This window comes from Neolamprologus multifasciatus, chromosome 15 (genome assembly GCF_963576455.1).
Source record: "Neolamprologus multifasciatus chromosome 15, fNeoMul1.2, whole genome shotgun sequence".
NCBI lineage: Eukaryota > Metazoa > Chordata > Actinopteri > Cichliformes > Cichlidae > Neolamprologus > Neolamprologus multifasciatus.
This window is the reverse complement of record NC_140453.1, coordinates 38,479,524-38,499,667: the sequence shown is the minus strand read 5'-3', so window position 1 is coordinate 38,499,667 and position 20,144 is coordinate 38,479,524.

Genomic DNA, 20,144 nt, shown 5'->3' with positions numbered 1-20,144 from the left:
TATTGTGTTACTAGCAGTACGACTTGCAGTTCTCCATCTAACTCACCAGGATCTTCCTTCTCAGTTTGTCAGATATTTGAAATATTCCTTGGCCTTTGCACCTTTCAAGAACAGGTTCAGTAAATTGAAATTCCGGCTCTGCGCAGTACAACAAGTCAGATCCCAGTAGTCAGTGCAGGCCAAAGTAGTTTAACCCCATTTAGCTGTCCCCAGCAGGTCCTCCAGGGGAGTCTGAAACAGGATCTCTGTATCCTCTCTACCAACTCATTCATGTTTACAATTACTTTTCCCCACTTGGCGACACATCCATCGAAGAATACTCTGATTATTCCCAATCAGAGTATGTCCTTCAGCTTACACATTAAACAAATACGTAGGACTGCTTTCATTCATTTGCATGATATCACTAAAATTGGAAACATCCGGTCCCAGAGTGATGCTGAAAAGCTAGTTCATGTAATTCAATATTATCAAGTTGCTCAAAAAGCCTAAAGATGGTCCAGAATGATCCAGCAAAAAAGAGAGAGAGAGTATATTTCTCCCTTATTAGCTTGTCTTTATTGGCTCCCTGTTAAATTTAGAATTGAATTTGAAAGCCTTCTCCTAGTGTTTTATTATCCTAACCGAGCATTTCGCTCTCAGACTGCAGACTTACTTGTTTCTAAAATTTTCAAAGGTAGAATAGAAAACAGAGCCTTCAACCATCAGGTCACTCTACTGTGGAAGCAGCTCCAAATTTGGATTCAGGAAATAGACACTGTTCAGTGTTTATACACCACTACTGTATTTAATCATTAGCAGTTAAACTCTGCTAATTAAACTCTTTCTTTCTAAACTCTTTCAGAGGTTTCTTCCTTTAGAAGGAAAATTTTCTTTCCCACTGTCACCAATAGAATAGAATAGAGTAGCCCTTTATTTTCTTTTTTATTTATTTATTTTTTTTTCCGCCTGTCCCATTTGGTTCTTTAGCCGTCAGAATTGTTGTCTGAAGACCAACAAGGATACCCAATGGATTTATTTTGCCAAATGGATCATCATGGCATTGCCGTATTGGTCCATTTGATCGACCTTTGTTTTTATTATTTATTTTATTTTCAGTTGTTACAGACGGGACAGACATGAGTGAGGGATAGGAAAGGGAGAAAGAAAGAGGAAGGAAAAGAAAAACAGAAGGGGAGAGGGACAGTGAGAAAGGGGGGAAGAAAAAATATCTCCGGGATCACCTGTTGAGAGAAAAAGAATAGAAAACAAGCAAAAAAAACAAAACAAAGCAACATACTATACACAACACCATCGCATTAATCTAACTAAGTGTAAACAGCAGTAAATACTAAATATTGAATGTTGTTGTGCAGCACGCAGGACAGACAGCGCACAATGTGCTTTGAAGTAGCAGCCAAGAAAGGTGTGATTTAAGTCTACGAACAGTGAACACCCATGTGCACACCTGTGTGGATCGGCGCGCTTGTATTCAAATGGTTTCCCCATGTAATGGTCTGCTAGAGGATGTAGAGAGCCATAGCCCTGTCCCCCAGGGCATGAAGCAGGCATGGAGGAGATCCAGGCCCCAGACATCCAGAGGCCCCAGAGTGCAAGAGCCCAAGGAGGACCACCGGAGGGGCATCCGTGCCACCTTCATGTGTAGCCCTTTATTTTCAATGTACATATACTACAGCAATAGTGAGCCCTACACCTGACTACTGTCCAAGTAATATAACTAACAAATCGATAAAAAGCACGTATTACCAAGTGTAATATTTTAGGTCTTTCGCGTACAATATAATGTGCCTTGAGGTGACTATTATTGTGAATGGCACTAATGAACTTCCTTCCTGACTTAACCAGTTTTTTTAAGAAAATCTTGTCAGGTGTGTGAAGACAGATTCCACCACAGCTGCTACTTTAGATAACTGTATGAAAATCCCATGCTGAGTGCTTGCACCTGTCAGCACAGACCGCACCGAGAGTGGCCATCAGTGTTCATAAACATGACATTTTCACTGGACAATCAGCACTATTGATGACAGCTGGCTTTCCGGGCACAACTCAGAAATGTTCATTTTCATCATTCATGAGCTTGTGCAACATAAATTCATCCAACAGTATGAGACTGAATTTGTACTTTTATTAAATTGGCCGTAAGGCAATTTCTCTATCATTGGATCAAATTTCTTTTGTTGAGTATCTTATTTAAATTGTTTTATGACTAATTAAAGTATCTTTTATCTTTTGCCAACTTCACAAAAAAATATGAAACAGCTTCTAGTCTTTAATTCCACTGTGGTTGAAGAGAGTTCTACTTCACAAAAGCTTTTGTTAAAACCACACTGTGAAGCCATCCTTTAACCCCAGAGAACAAGAAAAGATGTTCAGGAAAAGAAAGCCTCCCACCTTACTGACATCCCCTTTTTCTTCTCACATGTTATCCTCGGCTGACTTTTTTGCCATCTGTCTGTTTTGCTCCTGGCCATCCCTGCACACTTGACTCTACTTGGTTATCAGCCCTCTGATCTTCCAGCCACTGAGTGATGCACAAGACAAGCAAAGAGCAGGAAGCTCAAGATGTGTGTGAACTTATGAGCTGAATTATGCAGAATCTGACAGTCTGCCTGCATCTATAGTTTAAATAATCACATTTTAAGAGGCAGAGCTCTGGTTATTTTCCAAAACTTGTTCTTTATCGGACTCATGGCACAATAGACAACAACAAAGGGGGATATTTTTGTATTAGGTATGAAGTGTCAATGAATGCCATAGTCACTTAGGACTTTCCCTTTCCAGCTCCCTTTAGCAGGAATATCTTTCTTTCTATCCGCTGGAAAACATGACGTTAGCAGCCCAGTTGAACAGTAAAAACATCTCGATTGTATTTTTTTAAAAGACAATCCAAAAATAATGTTGTTACAATTTATCATTTACTAGGATGTGTGATTCTGCACATTTTGTTTTTGTGAGGCAGCAACTTCCAGCTCTTTAGTATTCATGTGTCAAACTAGCTGTACAAGAATATTCAAAAATCATACAGGCACACCAACCTCAGCTTAAATTATTACTCTAATGATTTTTGCAAGGGGAAAACTATGGAAAAACTGCAATCCCCTGTGAGGAGGCAACATCATTTTCTGTAATTGCCCTCTGTGGATTATCCTTTGTTTCAAAAGTTAAGTCTCCTCTGACAAACATGATGTTGAAAATCTTTGAGCTGAATACTTTTATCTTCACAATGGCATCAATAAAGAGGATTCAGGAATTAGTTTAAATTTCTATCAATTAACTTGTATGTAGTTCTCGTTCATCTGCTTCAGCATTTCTTTGTTCAGATTGACTTTTTCTGACTGGTGCACAGTTTTTTTCCAGCAATATTTCTAAATGTATTTCTCAAATACAAAACACAAGTTAGAGTTTAGAGTGCAATTGAAATTTGAAGTATCACGAGCCAAATGTGAGCGCAGTACATATGAAGAGTCCTATGCATTTTCTTTGTAAAGGAAACATTAGGGCACTTTCACATCTATATTTGATTTACTCACATCGAAATAAGTTGATGAGGTTGTAAACTTGTGGCTTTTTACCCATGTTTTTTTAGTTAACCAATATGCATCTTATTGTCTACCTATTATCCATATATGTCTGAGGCGGGAGCATAAACGTAAATACAGGAAGAAGGTCCTGTGTTTTGGACTATTGGAGAACATGGAGAATTGATTTTCATTACCTTTACATGTCACATCCCAGAATGCAAAGCGTGAATATCTGCAGCAAGGTGTTTAGCTCAAACTTGTAATGTACACCTGTAGTTGCAGAAATAAGTTATGCTTGACTTGAATAAAGCTACTCCATTATCGCTGCAGCACAGCTTCATATATCTCGCAAACATGGTTTGCGACTCATGTATGGCTCTACAGGCATTTCAACCTTTGTTGATTCTGTGGTGTTTCAAGCAGGGATCTTTAGGTTGTCTGAGTCTCATTTCAGCAGAGTCTTAATACAAAGCTAATGTGTCAGAATTTAAATCATTGGTTTCATCCAAAGTCGGTCAGTGTTTACTACCACTTTAATAAATCTTTTTTATTCTCAGAACTAGTTCAGTATTGTGTCCCTCCTCATATTCCCTCCCATGCCATTTTTGTCACAACCGATGCCTCCCACTCTGAGCTGCTACTGTGGTCCTCTAGTACTTTAACTATTTTTCTAAACCTCTTGACTAAGATGCATTATCCTTATGAAATATGCTTTATCATTACCAAACCCGCTTTCTAGTGATAGGAAAAATATCTAAACATACACCTGTGTTTTACCGTTAAGGTAAAATGACCTCTCCTTTACTTGACAGACATAAATAAATAAATAAATAAATAAATAAATAAATAAATAAATAGGGTATTTCCTTCTTTCAAGCCATCATCTTTATATGTTTCATAGAACCAAAGTCTTATCATTATCTCCTTGGACAAGTCATGAGGATTCATGAGTTTTTAATCAATATCACTCCATTCAATTATCTACTAGGCAAATTTCAAAGCATATATCTTTGACTTTTCTTTTCTGAAGTCTACCCTTAAATTTTCCTTTTATACCCCCTTATTTTATTTATACTTGCTGCTGGTTGTTCCCAGCTGAATGGGAACAACCAGTATTATTTAACTGTCCTTTTAAAGTAGGGGTGGCTGTAGCTCAGGTGGCAGAGCAGGTCAGCCACTAATCAGAAGGTCAGTGGTTTGATCCCAGGCTGCCTCCTGGCTGCATGCCAAGTATCCTTGGGCAAGATACTAACCCCGTGTTTGCCTACTGGTGGTGGTCAGAGGGCCCGGTGGCGCCAGTGTCCGGCAGCCTCGCCTCTGTCAGTGCACCCCAGGGCAGCTGTGGCTACAATGTAGCTTGCCATTGCCTGTGTGTGAATGGGTGAATGACTGAATGTAGTGTAAAGTGCTTTGGGGTCCTTAGGGACTGAGTAAAAGCGCTATACAAATGCAGGCCATTTACCATAGTTGTTTAATCTTTTGCATTGCTTTAAATGTCAATCAGCCAGGTACTTTTAATTGCAGACTACTACAGTTTGCATATTGAGATTTGTGCCATTTGTGATATGACTCCATTTTTTCAACATGACTGATTCTGTATTGTGTTCTTCTATTTGAGCTGCAGTAAATGTATCATTAATTTAAAACAACTGAATTTGTTTGTTCCTCTACAAAAACAGAGTTGTGTCATGTGTCAGTTTTTTTTTTGTTTGCTTGCAAGTTACAAAGAAAAGGAGTCAGATGGGAAACGTCTGTTACGAGTTCAAATATTGAGGGTGAGCACAAAAACAATAATGGTCCAGAAGAGCTTCGGTCAAACAATGATTTTAATGAACACACGCGTGGGGAGATGAACACTGCCCACAGACAGCATCGATCTCCGCCCAATGATACACAAGCAGTTGTTTTATACAATCAGGGTTTACTTTCATGACGCCCCCTCATGCGTCAAGCAGATACAATACATGCATAAGTTTCAAAACCACAAATGTTCTGTTGACGACTTTTGACACATTTAAAAGGACATCTTCTCCGTCTCGAGGCCAGGTGCTTCCTATTAATCTTCTAACTCTCGCTTATCTCCTGGAACAAACTGTCCCTTAGGCAGACACAATTTTGCAGTCACAAGCTTTTGCAAACTATGATTTGAACTCTTACCTAAATATGAGTCTAACTACTGTTTGTGTGTGTGTGTGTGTGTGTGTGTGTGTGTGTGTGTGTGTGTGTGTGTGTGTGTGTGTGTATGTCTCGACCTCCAATGCACTCAGCCTCACCCCACCCGTTGATGCTTCTAACCTTTTACCAGACAGAAGCTCTCTGTGATAGGTGTAATAATCTTAACTAAGAACATGTGTAATCTATTGAATAAATGCTTTGATGAAATGATAATTAATGTAATGGTAATGATGATGGTTATGAATAGTAGCAGTAAAATATTTCCCTGATCTCCACACTCCTCCTTTTGACCTCTTGACCACAAGAGGTCACCATACGTTGCGCTGTGTCACTCCTCGGCCCAATCAGCTGCTTCCATGTCCATCAATGGCATCATGGGCCCGTGTCACCGTTGCCAGGTCCACTGCCCTCGCTCTGACCCTCTCTACCCGTCTCTGGCTGAGGGAATGAGACAACAACCTCTGAGACATGAGACAAAAATAAACACCTTTCCCTACTACGCCTCCCACACTTATCTCCGCAATTGGTCTCTTAATTATTCAAACTTGGTTCAAGCTATCATGTTTGGGACTCTCTAATCAAAAACGAGCCTCACTTATGGCCTTGGCTCCCTATTTCGTCTACCTTCAACAACGGTGGGAGTGAAGCTCCCGTGGAATGTGCTCTCTGTCTCCTCTATTATCAGAAAAAGCAAGGTCCTGACTCTCTGAAAACAGTATTTCTTATAACTCAGCAGTATAATGCATCAAAAACAATATCATTCATTCCCAATAAATCAGCAGTCCAATGTAATACAAATCAGTTTAACAAATGTAATAGTTATCACCTTCTTCTAATTCAGGAGAATAATGCAAACTAAAACTACATAATAATTTCACAATCTTTAATCAGGGGCATAACGTGGCATAAGATAATATAATAATCTCACACTTCCAAGTATTATAAGTTCATATTACATTACTAGATATGTACTTCACAACATCTATCAGTCTTATAAGTGCAAAGAATGCTGCAATTTCAGCAGTGCTACATAATGATGTTTCAAAGTCAAGAATTATATATAACGCACACACTAATGTGACGATACAGAGGTAACAGTAATCATGGCAAAAATCTTTTAGGCTCTTGAAGGGTAGGTGTGAATTATTCCTGTCCAGAGAGCGTTTACTATTGAGTTACCACACGTGCACATTTGTGTGACATTTACTAATTTTGCAGAACATAATCATTGCATACAAAAAGGCTGTCTCGTGAGTATTATTAAATTGGCCCTGGGTAGCGTGGCAGATTAAGTCCTTTCCAGGTTGTGACAGCTGTCACAGGTAGGTTTATTTGGGTTATGATATGAAAGCATTGCAGGTTTCTTGCCACTGTCAGCACTAAAGAAAAAGCACAAGGAAATAAAAGCATGGAAATCAGGTCTCGCTCCATTTGGCGAGGATTAACGTTGGCACTAAAGCAACCTTGACCTTTTTGTTGACAGACCTTAATTTGGCCTGAAAGGTAATTGGACAGATGATTGATGTCTTGCTCTTTTAATATGTTGCTTCACCCACTGGATCTCAAATTGTCTGTCGCGGTACCTTTTTATAATACTTCATCACAATTGGGATGAGCTGAAACAATCGTTTTTAATTGACGCCCTAAGGAGATGACAGTTTCTGAGAAGTTCTCAAATGCTGTTCATATTTTAACAGCAAATGTGCATAAAAAGGTTTCATGTTTTATACAACACCAAAACCCCTCTCTGATTCAGAGAGCGTAAACAGCCTTGTACAAACATAAATTTTACATCACACACTTAAAACGATTGTAACCACTTTGTAAAACTCAAGCACCTCATTTTTGGTGATCAGTGTTGATTTAATGCCGTAAGACCATAAAACATGAAAACGTCCACACTTAAAGGGGCTTGGCATGCAAGCAATACACTGACTTCAGGTGTGACTCAGTGGTCCATCACAGAGCACTGTAATCCCACTCATAACAGAAAGTGCTGCATTCAATTTCCCATACAGAGATAGGCTCTGCAGCCCAGAAACTCAATAACAGATGACAGTGTCCAGTTTCCAGTAGTGTGGAAAATGAAGGCTGGCAGTGGAAGTGAGAAAAATCCGCTGTCTGTCCCCTGAGTGCTGAGCTGGGTGGGAGGGTAGTGTCAATGTGGCGCCTGATAGCTGCTGCTGCATTAGCCTAGCGACAGGTTCCTCTTTGGATGTGCCTCCATGTCTGTCTCCTCTGCCTCTGTCAATCTCCAGCCGCCCACCGGGACAGTAGGTCAAGGCCTCCCTCAAGGTTGGACACGAGAAGACTGAGCTGACAGACATGACCTCTCTGCGCAGAGGAGAGGTTGTTGTTGTTTATTCTAAAATGTTGCAGAGATCTATGATTCTGCTGGCTACTGTGACTGAGCGTGGAACTCACCTCGGCCTTTCTGTGTAAATGAGCTGAATGTAAATTTTTTCCAGCCTGACTTATGTGTCATTTCAAAGATGGACAGGCAAGTCACACCATGCATAAACTCTCCTCAGAGTGCAATGTCACTGAAGGGGAGTGAGAGCACTGTCAAGGTCAAATACTCTCCTCCATCTTCTTTGGAAGCATTCAAGCACATCATTTTTTCAATATATTTAATATGTCTGGAATAGCTGGAGTGCCCTTGTTGAATGGTGAGCTCAATGACCCTCACATGAGCAAGTGAAAGATGAATAAGGGTCTGTTTAGTGTTAGTACAGAATAGATTCATTCCTAACATGCATTACAAGATACAGACTAAGCAGCCCACAGGCTCATACAGCACTCTAACTTGGACTTGAGGTTGAGCTCAGTTAAAAGCAGAGTCTCTGATCCCAAAGAGACCAGTGTTGGTCAAGTTACTTGAAAAAAGTAATCAGTAACTAATTACTGATTACTTCCCCCAAAAGTAATCCTGTTACTTTACTGATTACTTATTTTCAAAAGTAATTAATTACTTAGTTACTTAGCTAGTTTTTAAAAACATGATTTACAACCTGAATAGGTGATAAAGCGATAGATCTTTCAGCCAAGTTCTACTTTCTGCCTAATCCATCATATAAAATGTAATCAAACGGAAAAAGTCTCCTTTAAAAAAAGTCTCTTATTAAATTATATGCAACATTCTCTGACTGGAAGAAATTTGTTTAACATTTAAACCTATTTTCTGCACATTCCAGCACATAAAATAATTTTTTTTTGTGTTTACATTCAGTCTTTCAAATAAATGCAAGTGAAACACAGCATGTCACGGGTAATAGAAAAATGCAGACTCAGTCGCGGAGCTCTGGATACAAAGTACACAGTGGGCTGGTCCGGGCTGGTCCAGACCGGCCTAATTTGAGAAACATGAAACACGTTGTGTACCTTCATGTTGCGCGGGAGGGCCAGTCGGACAGTCACCGGATTCAGGACGGCTTGCACAGAAAAGGGTCCAAGGAACCGGGGGGCCAGCTTCTTGGACTCAGTCCGCAGAGTGATGTTCCTAGAGGAAAGCCATACCTGCTGGCCCACCCGATAGGCCGGTGTAGGGACGCGGCGGCGGTCAACCAGTCTCTTGTTTTGTGCGCTCGTACGCAGTAGGGCCGCTCGAGTTGCCCGCCAGATCCGTCGACATCGCCTCATGTGATGTTGCACGGAAGGTACGGCCACCTCTCCTTCCGTGATGGAGAGGAGTGGGGGTTGATACCCCAGGGATGCTTCAAAGGGAGAGACACCCGTAGCGGCCGACGTGCTAGAGTTATGGGCGTATTCGGCCCACGCCAACTGCTCACTCCACGACGACTGGTTGGAGGAAACGACGCAGCGCAGCATGGCCTCCAGCTCCTGGTTCGCTCGCTAAGTCTGCCCATTAGTCTGCGGGTGGAAACCAGAAGACAGGCTGACCTGGACCCCCAGCTCGGTACTAAACATCTTCCACACCCGAGAGGTGAACTGGGGTCCACGGTCAGAAACAATGTCCAGAGGAATGCCGTGAAGGCAGAAAACATGCTGGGTCAAGAGCTGGGCAGTCTCTAGAGCGGTGGGAAGTTTGGTAAGGGCAACAAAATGGGCAGCCTTAGAAGAACGGTTAATGATGGTGAGTATAACAGTTTTACCAGAGGACGGAGGGAGGCCAGTGATGAAGTCCAGAGCGACGTGCGATCACGGCCGTCTGGGGACAGGCAGTGGTCTGAGGAGTCCCGATGGAGGGGAGTTGGATGTCTTATTTCGGGCGCACACAGGACATGCGGCCACATACTCCCGGACGTCCTGAGAGAGAGAGCGCCACCAAAACAGTCTTTGTAAAAAGGTGACAGTACGGTTCCTGCCCGGATGGCAGGTGAACCATGCGGTGTGTGCCCAGTGGATGACCTTACCCCTGACTGCTGAGGGAACGTACAATCTACCTGCTGGACCGGTGCCGGGGTCGGGATCTTGTCGCTGAGCATCTCGGACCACCCTTTCTATCTCCCAGATGAGGGTCCCCACAATGCATGAGGCCGGCAGGATGGGCCTCTCCTTCTCCTCGGGGTCCGTGTCTGGCGCGAACTGGCGTGACAAGGCGTCTGGTTTCGTATTCCGGGACCCGGGCTTGTAGGTAATGGTTAGGTTAAACCGTGCAAAAAACAATGCCCACCTGGCCTGTCGGGCGTTCAGGCGCTTAGCCGCTTGGAGGTAGGCGAGGTTCTTGTGGTCCGTCCACACGATAACAGGATGTTCGCTCCCCTCCAACCAGTGCCGCCACTCCTCCAGCGCCAACTTGATGGCAAGAAGCTCCCGGTCGCCCACGTCATAATTCCTTTCAGCATGAGTGAGCCGACGGGAGAAAAAGGCACAGGGGTGTAGTTTACCTTCCTTGCGCTGAGAGAGAACCGCCCCAACTCCCGAATCAGAAGCGTCCACTTCCACCACGAACGGCAGGGCGAGGATGGGGGCCGAGGCAAACAGACTCTTAAGACGGTCGAATGCTTGCTGAGTTGCTGGAGACCACAGGTACGGCTGTTTGGGCGATGTGAGTTGAGTGAGAGGCAATGCTACCTTACTGAAGTCCCGGATGAAACGTCTGTAGAAGTTGCTGAATCCCAGAAAACTTTGCAACTTCCTCCGGGTGCCGGGCACAGGCCACTCCAACACAGCTTTGACCTTAGCCGGGTCCGCTCGCAACCGGCCCTGTTCAATGATGAAACCCAGAAAAGAGACAGTTGAGGCATGAAACTCACAGTTTTCCGCTTTACAAAACAGCCAATTCTCCAGCAGGCGGCGCAACACCAGTCTCACATGCTTAACATGCTCAGCTCTGGATCTGGAGAAAATCAGAATGTCGTCAAGGTAAACAAACACGAAGTGGTTCAAAAAATCTCGTATAATGTCATTTACCAGGGCTTGGAAAACGGCAGGGGCGTTAGTGAGTCCGAACGGCATTACCAGGTACTCGAAGTGGCCCAGATGGGTGTTGAAGGCCGTCTTCCACTCGTCCCCCTCGCGGATGCGGACCAGGTGATAAGCATTGCGGAGATCAAGTTTGGTGAAATGGGTGGCTCCTTGAAGGAGTTCAAAAGCTGAGGCGAGCAGTGGTAGAGGATATTTGTTTTTGATAGTGATCTTGTTCAGTCCCCAATAGTCAATGCAGGGGCGCAGGGTCGTGTCTTTCTTTTCAACAAAAAAGAAGCCTGCACCCAAGGGAGAGGTGGAGGGACGGATGCCTGCTGCCAGGGAGTCGGTAATGTAGTGCTCCATAGACTCGCGCTCAGGTTTCGAGATACTGTAGAGTCGGCTAGTGGGCAAGGGGGCGCCTGGGAGCAAATCAATCCCGCAGTCGTACGGACGATGGGGGGGGCAGCGATTGGGCCCCGTCTTTGCTAAAGACTCGACCTAGATCATGATATTCGGCGGGCACGGTTGACAAGTCAGGGCGAGTGGGCGGCCCCGCAGGATCGTCTGACATGCAACCCCGCACCGCAGAGCGTAAACACTGCTCATGTGCGTAAACACCGCAACGGGTGCTCCACCCCACGATACATCCCTGGCCCAATCAATCTGTGGATTGTGTCGCTGGAGCCAAAACTAAGGGTGTGTCAGGTGCCTTGAAGAGAAACAGGAACATCTGTTCAGTGTGATTGCCAGAGAGAGTGAGTGTGATTTCTTGAGTGCGGTGAGTGACTGCCGCTAAAGGCCTACCATTAAGCGCTGACACTTTGAGCGTTTCAGGGAGAGGAACAACAGGCAAACCCATCTTGTGGGCCAAAGCCTCATCCAAAAAACTTTGCTCAGCTCCCGAGTCTATTAGTGCATCACAAGAATGGGTGCGGGAAAGAAACCGTAATTTAGCGGGGCAGCTGAGGTGGAGGAATGTATTCACCGGCGGACCCGTTAGTATCCCCACCTTTACTGACGGGCTGAGTATTTTAGCCATGAGGGACAGGCGTCCGCAAAATGCCCCTTCTTCCCGCACACAAAACACTCACCCACCAGTTGTCTTCTGCTCCGGGTGAATTTAGTCCGTCCCAGCTGCATGGGTTGCTCCTCGTCAGCAGGTGAGTCCGGTCCCTCCTCTCTCCACTCGAGAGACGGGAGTCCAGTCGGAACTCCTACGCCCCCTACTGACCGTCGCCCATCTCCAGTCCGCCTGCCAAATTCCCGCATATGGTCGTCTAGACTGATACACATGTTAACCATGGCACTTAACGATTTAGGAAGCTCTTTAGTGGCCAACTCACGTTTGACATTCTCATTTAAGCTGTTTAGGAATGCTCCTCGGAGCGCCTTTTCCTCCCAGCCCGTCTCCTCGGCCAGGATCCAAAAATCCACGGAGAAGTCTGCCACGCTCCGCCGGCCCTGCTTTAAAGTAAACATGCGATGAGCAGCACTGTCAGGGTTAGATCCTTTGTCAAACACACACCGAAATTTGCTCAAAAAATCACTATATGAGATGGAGGGTTTGGCGCTCAGGACTGCTTGAGCCCATAGTAGTGCTTGTCCGGTCATGAGCTCCACCATGAGGGTGATCTTGGCAATATCAGGGGCATAAGCTCGAGTCTGCTGCCTAAAAATCAGAGAGCATTGAGTCAAAAATCCCCGGCTTTTGTCCAACTCTCCACTGAATTTTTCAGGTACAGGCAACGTGTGTTCTCGCTGAGGCGGAGGTGGAGATGGAGGAAGGGGACAGGCCGCTGCTACATTTAGAAGCTCCACTGGTGGTTGTGGTTGTGTAGGGGGCTCTGGTGGTTGAACGAGTGCTCTAGGTGTAGCAAGCAACATACCTTTCAGTTCAGATACCACCTGTAGTAGCGCGGACTGCTCCTCGGCCACATGCTGCCGCATCTTTTCATGCCGCTCCAACCGTTCAGCTTGAAGCGCGAGCTCGCGCTGGACGGGGGTTGAGTCCGCTGAGTCCATTGCTGGCTGTATTGTTCTGTCACGGGTAATGGAAAAATGCAGACTCAGTCGCGGAGCTCTGGATGCAAAGTACACAGTGCGTTTATTTACAGTGCCCAAAAAACAGTTTCAAAACACAAAGTGAAGTGCAAAGTCCAACGGTGATCTTCTCCAAACTCCCAGTGGTGCGCAGGTGAGTTCCCAAAGTGACATCCAAGTGTGTTCTCCTCCAATAGCTTAACCCCGCGGGCTCCTTCTCTCCAACCTCCAGCTCTGTATCTTTTCCTCCTACAAATGAGCAAAAACACCAGGTAAGGAGGCTAGCCGGCTAAAGCTAAGCTACAAGTCAACAAACACTCTTTACTACCGAGCTTCCAGTACAATCCAGCGTCGACTGCCATCTGGACACACAGTTAAATACCTCAGCCCACAACGAAGGATGATCAGTGACAGCTGGGTGGCAAATTAGGTGCAGGTGTGTCAGCCACTGGGTAGGGGAGGAGGAGAGAGAGAGAAACACACACATACACAGGCAGGTCGCCCCGGGAAGGACCGTCCGACCATGACACAGCAGAATATAAATAAAATCAAAGACTCAGCGGTCCTGTTGCTCTATTTTCACCTGTATAGCAGGAGTGGGTAGGCGGAGGTTTGCCCTGGTGCAGGCGTGCCGCAGCGGTCATTGGAGGAATCCATGAGTTTGTCTGTGAATTTCCTATTCCGTGGTAGCGTACTCGGTGCTTGCTCGGAAGTTTAGGTTTTTTTTCGCTGTAAAAAGAAGTTTTCTTCCCACGCAGTGAACAGCGGACGCTAATGTTTTTGTCACTTTTTACAGAACTAAACTCAAAGTAAGGTCAGTACTTCCACGCTTTAAACGCTGTACGGGCATGCTCTCTCCCGCACTCGATATATTATCCATTGTTGATCTGCACACAGCTGTTGCCACGAACATCGCATTGGCTTATGTCACTGTCATGAGACACTCACAAAAAAAATCAGTTTTAGTAATGCAGCGTGCTTACGGGAAAGTAACGGTAATCTAATTACCTTTTTTGTAATGGTAATCCCTTACTTTACTCGTTACTTGAAAAAAGTAATCAGATGACAGTAACACATTACTTGTAACTGCCCATCTCTGAAAGAGACACATAATTATTATAAAGGATAAACATGGTTGCAAAGAGAAATAACTACTGACAAGAAAAAGAGATGTGTTCCTTTATATCACAAAAGAATAAACATTAGATAAAGTCTCAGTGAGGTGGTGGACTGTACTACCAGCCAGTATCAGGTAATCAAGTCAGAGTTCCTTTATTAAATGCTCAATAAATACATAGATTTGAATGCAAGATTAAATCACACCATGACTCTCTTCCAAAAGAAAAAATACAGATCAAAAAAGATACTCTCTGTTCCCATCCTTGCTAAAAAAAAAGAGAGAGAGAGAGAGAGAGAGAGATTCACAACCAGAACATGTACCAAAGAGAAGCTTTCTTTTACAGCCTTGAGTTACAAAAGATCACATTTATTTAACACATTGCAATCAACATCAAAGAAAATACAAAAGACTGAAAAGCGTGCAGTATTTTGTAAATGATGAGCACAAATTTAACCTTTTGACCAGCTAAGGAACCAACACCATTTTTGCATGATTCTAGATTCATTAATATTTTCATTGAAAAACACTTTCTTTAAGACCTGTTTTTTAAGTCCAATTTCTTTTAAGACGCAAAGATAACACTGGACCTGAGATATGAAGAAGTAATGGAAACTATAATTACTACTGAGTGTGAGCATTGAGTACTCTTGAAATAAAGCAGTAAACACTGTGTAGGGAATATCAGTGTTTTGGCAAGTATTACAAAAGGGCAGTTGTACAGGTGGCTCTGATGGCTACTCATTCATACTTCATTCTTCAGTCTTATTTGCAAAATCACAGACCACACAGACTGAATGCAATCCTTCAAAAAAAGATTTTAGTCTGAAGTGGGTGCCAAGGTTACTGAAAAGCATTCATTCAACATGAATCAAAAAGTGTGGTAATGTGTGAGTGGGCTTGCAGTTTTATTTTCCCTCATGACAAACACTGCCAGTCCAAGGTTTGGACCCAGCTTCTCATTTAATGGTTTTTCTTTATTTTCATGACTATTTACATTGTACATTCTCACTGAAGACATCAAAACTATGAATGAACACATATTGGATAATGTAGTAGACAGAAAAGTGTCCATTAACTCAAAACATGTTTTATATTTTAGATTCTTCAAAATAGCCACCCTTTGTTTTGATTACTGCTTTGCACACTCTTGGCATTCTGTCCATGAGCTTCATGAGGTCGTCACCTGAAATGTTTTTCCAACAGTCTTGAAGGAGTTCCCAGAGATGCTGAGCACTTGTTGGTCCTGTTGCCTTCACTCTGCGGTCCATCTCATCCCACACCATCTAGATTGTGTTTAGGTTTTTTTTTAAACTGTTTTACATTTGTTTTTATTTATTTTAGGCAAAGCTGCAGCTGGTAATTCCTGGTGGTAATCTGCATTTAAACACAGTAGGCACACTTACTGTTGAGGGTTTTTATTTTGTTATTATGGAGTCCCAATCAGGCATTTCTAGCCCCTGTAGACCTCATGACTCTAGCCCTATGGAGGGCTCTCCCCGAGAGAGGTTGGTTTATATCCCTAGAGAGAGGTCATGCCCCCTGTTTAGTGGAACTGGGGAAATTAGGGTCCAAAGTTGGGTGGAGGAAATAAAATCTGTGATGCGCACTCGTAGACTTGCCCCTGTTGATAGAGCCCATTATATCTATGATCATTTGACTGGTGATGCTCGTGAGGGAATAAAATATAGGTCCCAGCAAGTAAGAGAAGATCCAGACCGCATTTTTGATATTCTCCTTAGCCAGTATGGTTGCCCCATGTCCTTTATTGCTGTTAAGGAAGCTTTTTATGCAAGAAGGCAGCAAGAAGGAGAGTCACTGAGGGAATTCTCCCATGCATTGTTTTCTCTCATGGACAAAATGATTCAAAGTTCCTGAGGCGAATTCCTGAGGCTGCTAGACTGCTTTCTGATCAGTTTGTAGAGGGTGTCTGGGATGGAAATTTGAGCCGTGAGCTTAAAAGGAATGTTCGCGAACATCCAGATTATGACCTCCATACTTTAAGAGATGAAGCCCTCAGGTGGGAGCGGGAAAGCAGAGTAGGAGTAGAACCCGGCCGGTTCAGGACTTATTCTGTCCCAGCAATCTACAGCATTCAGCATACAGGACAAACAAGGGGTATACTATTGGGTCAGAATAAGCAGAGGTTAAGGAAATGTTAAAACGGCAGCAGGCCCAGATTGATCAGCTTACACATGAGTTGAGAGTTGCCCATACATCAAGTAAGCCTAGGTTCACGCAGAGAGGAAGGCAGGTTATTTGCAGACGGTGTCATAAAGCTGGCCATTTTGCTAAGGACTGTGATAATGAGAGGGTAGTAGCCTTTGAGTCTACAGCCCCAAGCAGGAGCTCATCTGGTCAGGGCACGTTTTCCATGCAGACGGAAAACTAGCACCCTCTGTTATGCTGAGCCACATGTCAGATGGGGGCATAACTGGCTCCAACAGTTGTAATGCTCAACAGTCTGGTCCCCCACCCAAGTTGGTAGGCTCCTGTCCAAAGGTTACCATTAATATGGGAGGGGTAGACGTCTCCTGTTTATTAGACACTGGATCCATGGTAACTACCATCACGGAGAGTTTTTTTGCCAAAGATTTTAAGAACTGGGGTCCAGAGAAACTGAAGGCATGCCATTGGCTGCGGTTACGGGCAGCTAATGGGCTGGATATTCCCTATGTTGGCTACCTGGAGCTTGATTGCCAGGTTTTAGGGAGGCAAATACCGAAGCGTGGTGTGTTAGTTGTTAGGGATCTTTTGGAGCCCAGCCCCAACTTAGAAATATGTGGAGTACTTGGCATGAATGTGATCCGCGAGTGTTATAGGGAGCTGTTTTTGGAACATGGCTCTGCTCTTTTTGACCTTACTTTAGTGCAGGAAGATCCTTAGCAGCAGGCTTTGCAGCGTTGCCATACAGCTCAACTACAGCCTGAAGCACAGGTTAGTGGCCCAGTGAGAGTTCAGGGTAGAAGAAAAATTTGCATCCCCGCAGGCACAATGAAATTTGTGCCTACCACCTGTCGAAAAGCCCATTCAGCATACACTGGAACAGTGCTTGTTGAACCACTAGATGCCGGTTTGCCTCATGGTCTCCTTTCTTCTCCAGCTTTGGTCCAAGTGGTTAGTGGCACTGCATTTATCCCAGTTACCAATGTGGGATTAACTGAGGCCATTTTGCCACCTCGCAGTCAGCTTGGCACTTTGTGCCAAGTTGAAATTGTCAGCCAATCAGATGGCTCGACCAGTCTGTTGGAAGATTTGGGAGAAGAGAAATGTGTTACCATGGCAACTCAGAGTATGGAAACCAACCCTCTGAAAACTGCCATTGATGCAATTGATCTGTCAGTTCTCACTGTACAGGATCAGGACAGGGTAAGAGCCCTTTTACGTGACTACCAATCTGTTTTTTCTTCTCATGATGGTGATTTAGGGTGTACCAATTTAATTGCTCATGAGATCCCACTCTTAGATGAGACTCCAGTCCGCCAGCGGTATCGACGCATTCCACCTTCAGAGTATGAGAGTGTTAAGGCCCATATTCAACACCTGTTGGATAGTCAGGTGATCAGAGAAAGTTGTAGCCCTTTTGCCTCTCCAATTGTGGTAGTAAGAAAGAAGGACTCCAGTATCAGGCTCTGCGTGGATTACCGTCTTTTGAACTCAAAGACTAGGAAGGATGCTTTTCCCTTACCCCAAATTGAGGAGTCCTTGGACGTGTTGTCAGGTGCACGCTGGTTCTCCACCTTGGACTTGGCTAGTGGCTACAATCAAGTCCCTGTTGCTGAGCCAGACAAGAAGAAAACTGCTTTCTGCACTCCTTTTGGGTTATTCGAGTTCAACTGTATGCCGTTTGGCCTCTGTAACGCACCAAGCACCTTTCAGAGATTGATGGAGGGAATGTTTGGTTCCCAGAATCACCAATCCTTGTTGTTGTATCTGGATGATGTGATTGTCTTCTCTACCACAGTAGATGAGCATATTCAGCGCCTAGGAACAGTACTGGAGACCTTGCGGGTACAAAATTTGAAGGCCAAGCTGGAAAAATGTTGTTTTTTGCAGACAGAGGTAAAGTACCTTGGGCATGTGATCTCCAAGGATGGGGTAGCCACGGACCCAGACAAAATATCTGCTGCGTCTAATTGGCAAACTCCTAGCTCTGTTGCTGATTTGAGGTCATTCTTAGGGTCTGCTAGTTACTATCGCTGCTTTGTTCCAGGTTTTGCATCCCTAGCTGCTCCGCTCCATCAGCTGGTGGCCGAGCTGGCTGGGACTAAGCACAAACGCCCCTCCAAGTGTGCATTGCAGGAAGTTTGGACCAAGCAGTGTGAAAACAGTTTCCAAGAGTTGAAGGCTCGGTTGGTGAATTCCCCCGTGTTGGCTTATGCTAATTTTTCACAACCTTTTATTTTGGAGGTTGATGCCAGTCACTGGGGTTTGGGGGCAGTGCTTTCACAACAGCAAGCAGATGGCAAGGTGCGTCCTATAGCCTATGCTAGTCTAGGACTAAAGCCCACGGAGCGTAACATGTCCAACTACAGCTCCATGAAACTTGAATTCCTAGCCTTGAAATGGGCTATGACTGAAAAATATAGAGAATATCTGCTGGGTAACAAGTGTGTTGTCTATACCGACAACAACCCCTTGAGCCTTCTGACTACAGCAAAGCTCGGAGCTTTGGAACAGCGCTGGGCTGCTCAGCTCTCTTCTTTTGATTTTTCAATTAAGTATCGTCCAGGTCGTACAAATGGCAATGCAGATGCTTTGTCCCGACAGTGTCAGCCATCAGATCAAACTGTGTCTTTGGAAACACTGCTTCCTGGTACTTCCCTTCCAGGCTCTTTAGTCCAAACAGTTTTACCACCCCAGCAAGTAATCCAATCTATGATTTTGGTTTTACCCTCTCATTCACTTGCAGACCTTGCTACTTTGCAGAGGGATGACCCCACGATTAGTGGCTTTTTGAAGTTTTGGCGCAGAGGAACTGGCCCTACTCGCCAGGAGAGAAGAGATTTGCCAGCAGCAGTACTGGAGCAGCAGTGGAGGAAACTGGAAGAGAAGGAGGGTGTGTCACGGGAGTGGAACGGACTCAGGCGCAGACGGAGGTAGCACGGTTCAACGACACTTTATTAATCACACTGGTGCACTATATACACATGAAGGGGTGGGGGAAAACACCAGGGTCCCGGGGATCAACAGGCTGGGGAGACACACTTCTTCGCACTCGCTCTGCTCCTCGTCCAAACAGTCTCCACACAAGCAGCTCACTCTCACTCACGGGGTCCAGGGGTCACAGAAGGGCTGATCCAGGTAAACCTATTTACACAGACGAGGGTAAGTCGAAGGCAAACACGGGAACAGTAGAATCGCAAAGAAGCCAGGCAATACTAACGAGAGTTACTCAATATTCCAGCGACGAATAGCTCAGAGCCCCAGCCTTAAGAAGAGCCAGAGAACTGCAATCGCTCGAGATCAGCTGCAGGTGCGTGGGCCAAGGGCATATTGCGTGGCAGTGCCAAGCGGACGGATGCAGGGTTGATCACAGCACTGATTTCAAACGGGCCGATGAAGTTGGGGGTGAGTTTCTTAGATTCGGCACGTAAGGGCACGAATCGAGTGGAGAGCCACACCTTCTGTCCCACCACATACTCAGGGGCGGCCGTCCGGTGGCGATCCGCGAGAGCCTTATTCCGTTCCTTCGTCCGGAGTAAAGCCGCCCGAGTGGCCCGCCAGGCCCTGCGACACCTGCGGAGGTGATGTTGGACAGACGGAACAGTATGCTCACCTTCAACCATGGGAAACAGAGGTGGTTGGTATCCCAGAGACGCCTCGAAGGGTGACACGCCGGTAGCAGATGATGTGTGACTGTTGTGAGCATACTCTATCCATGGCAGGTGTTCGCTCCAGATGGCCTGGTTATGAGAGGA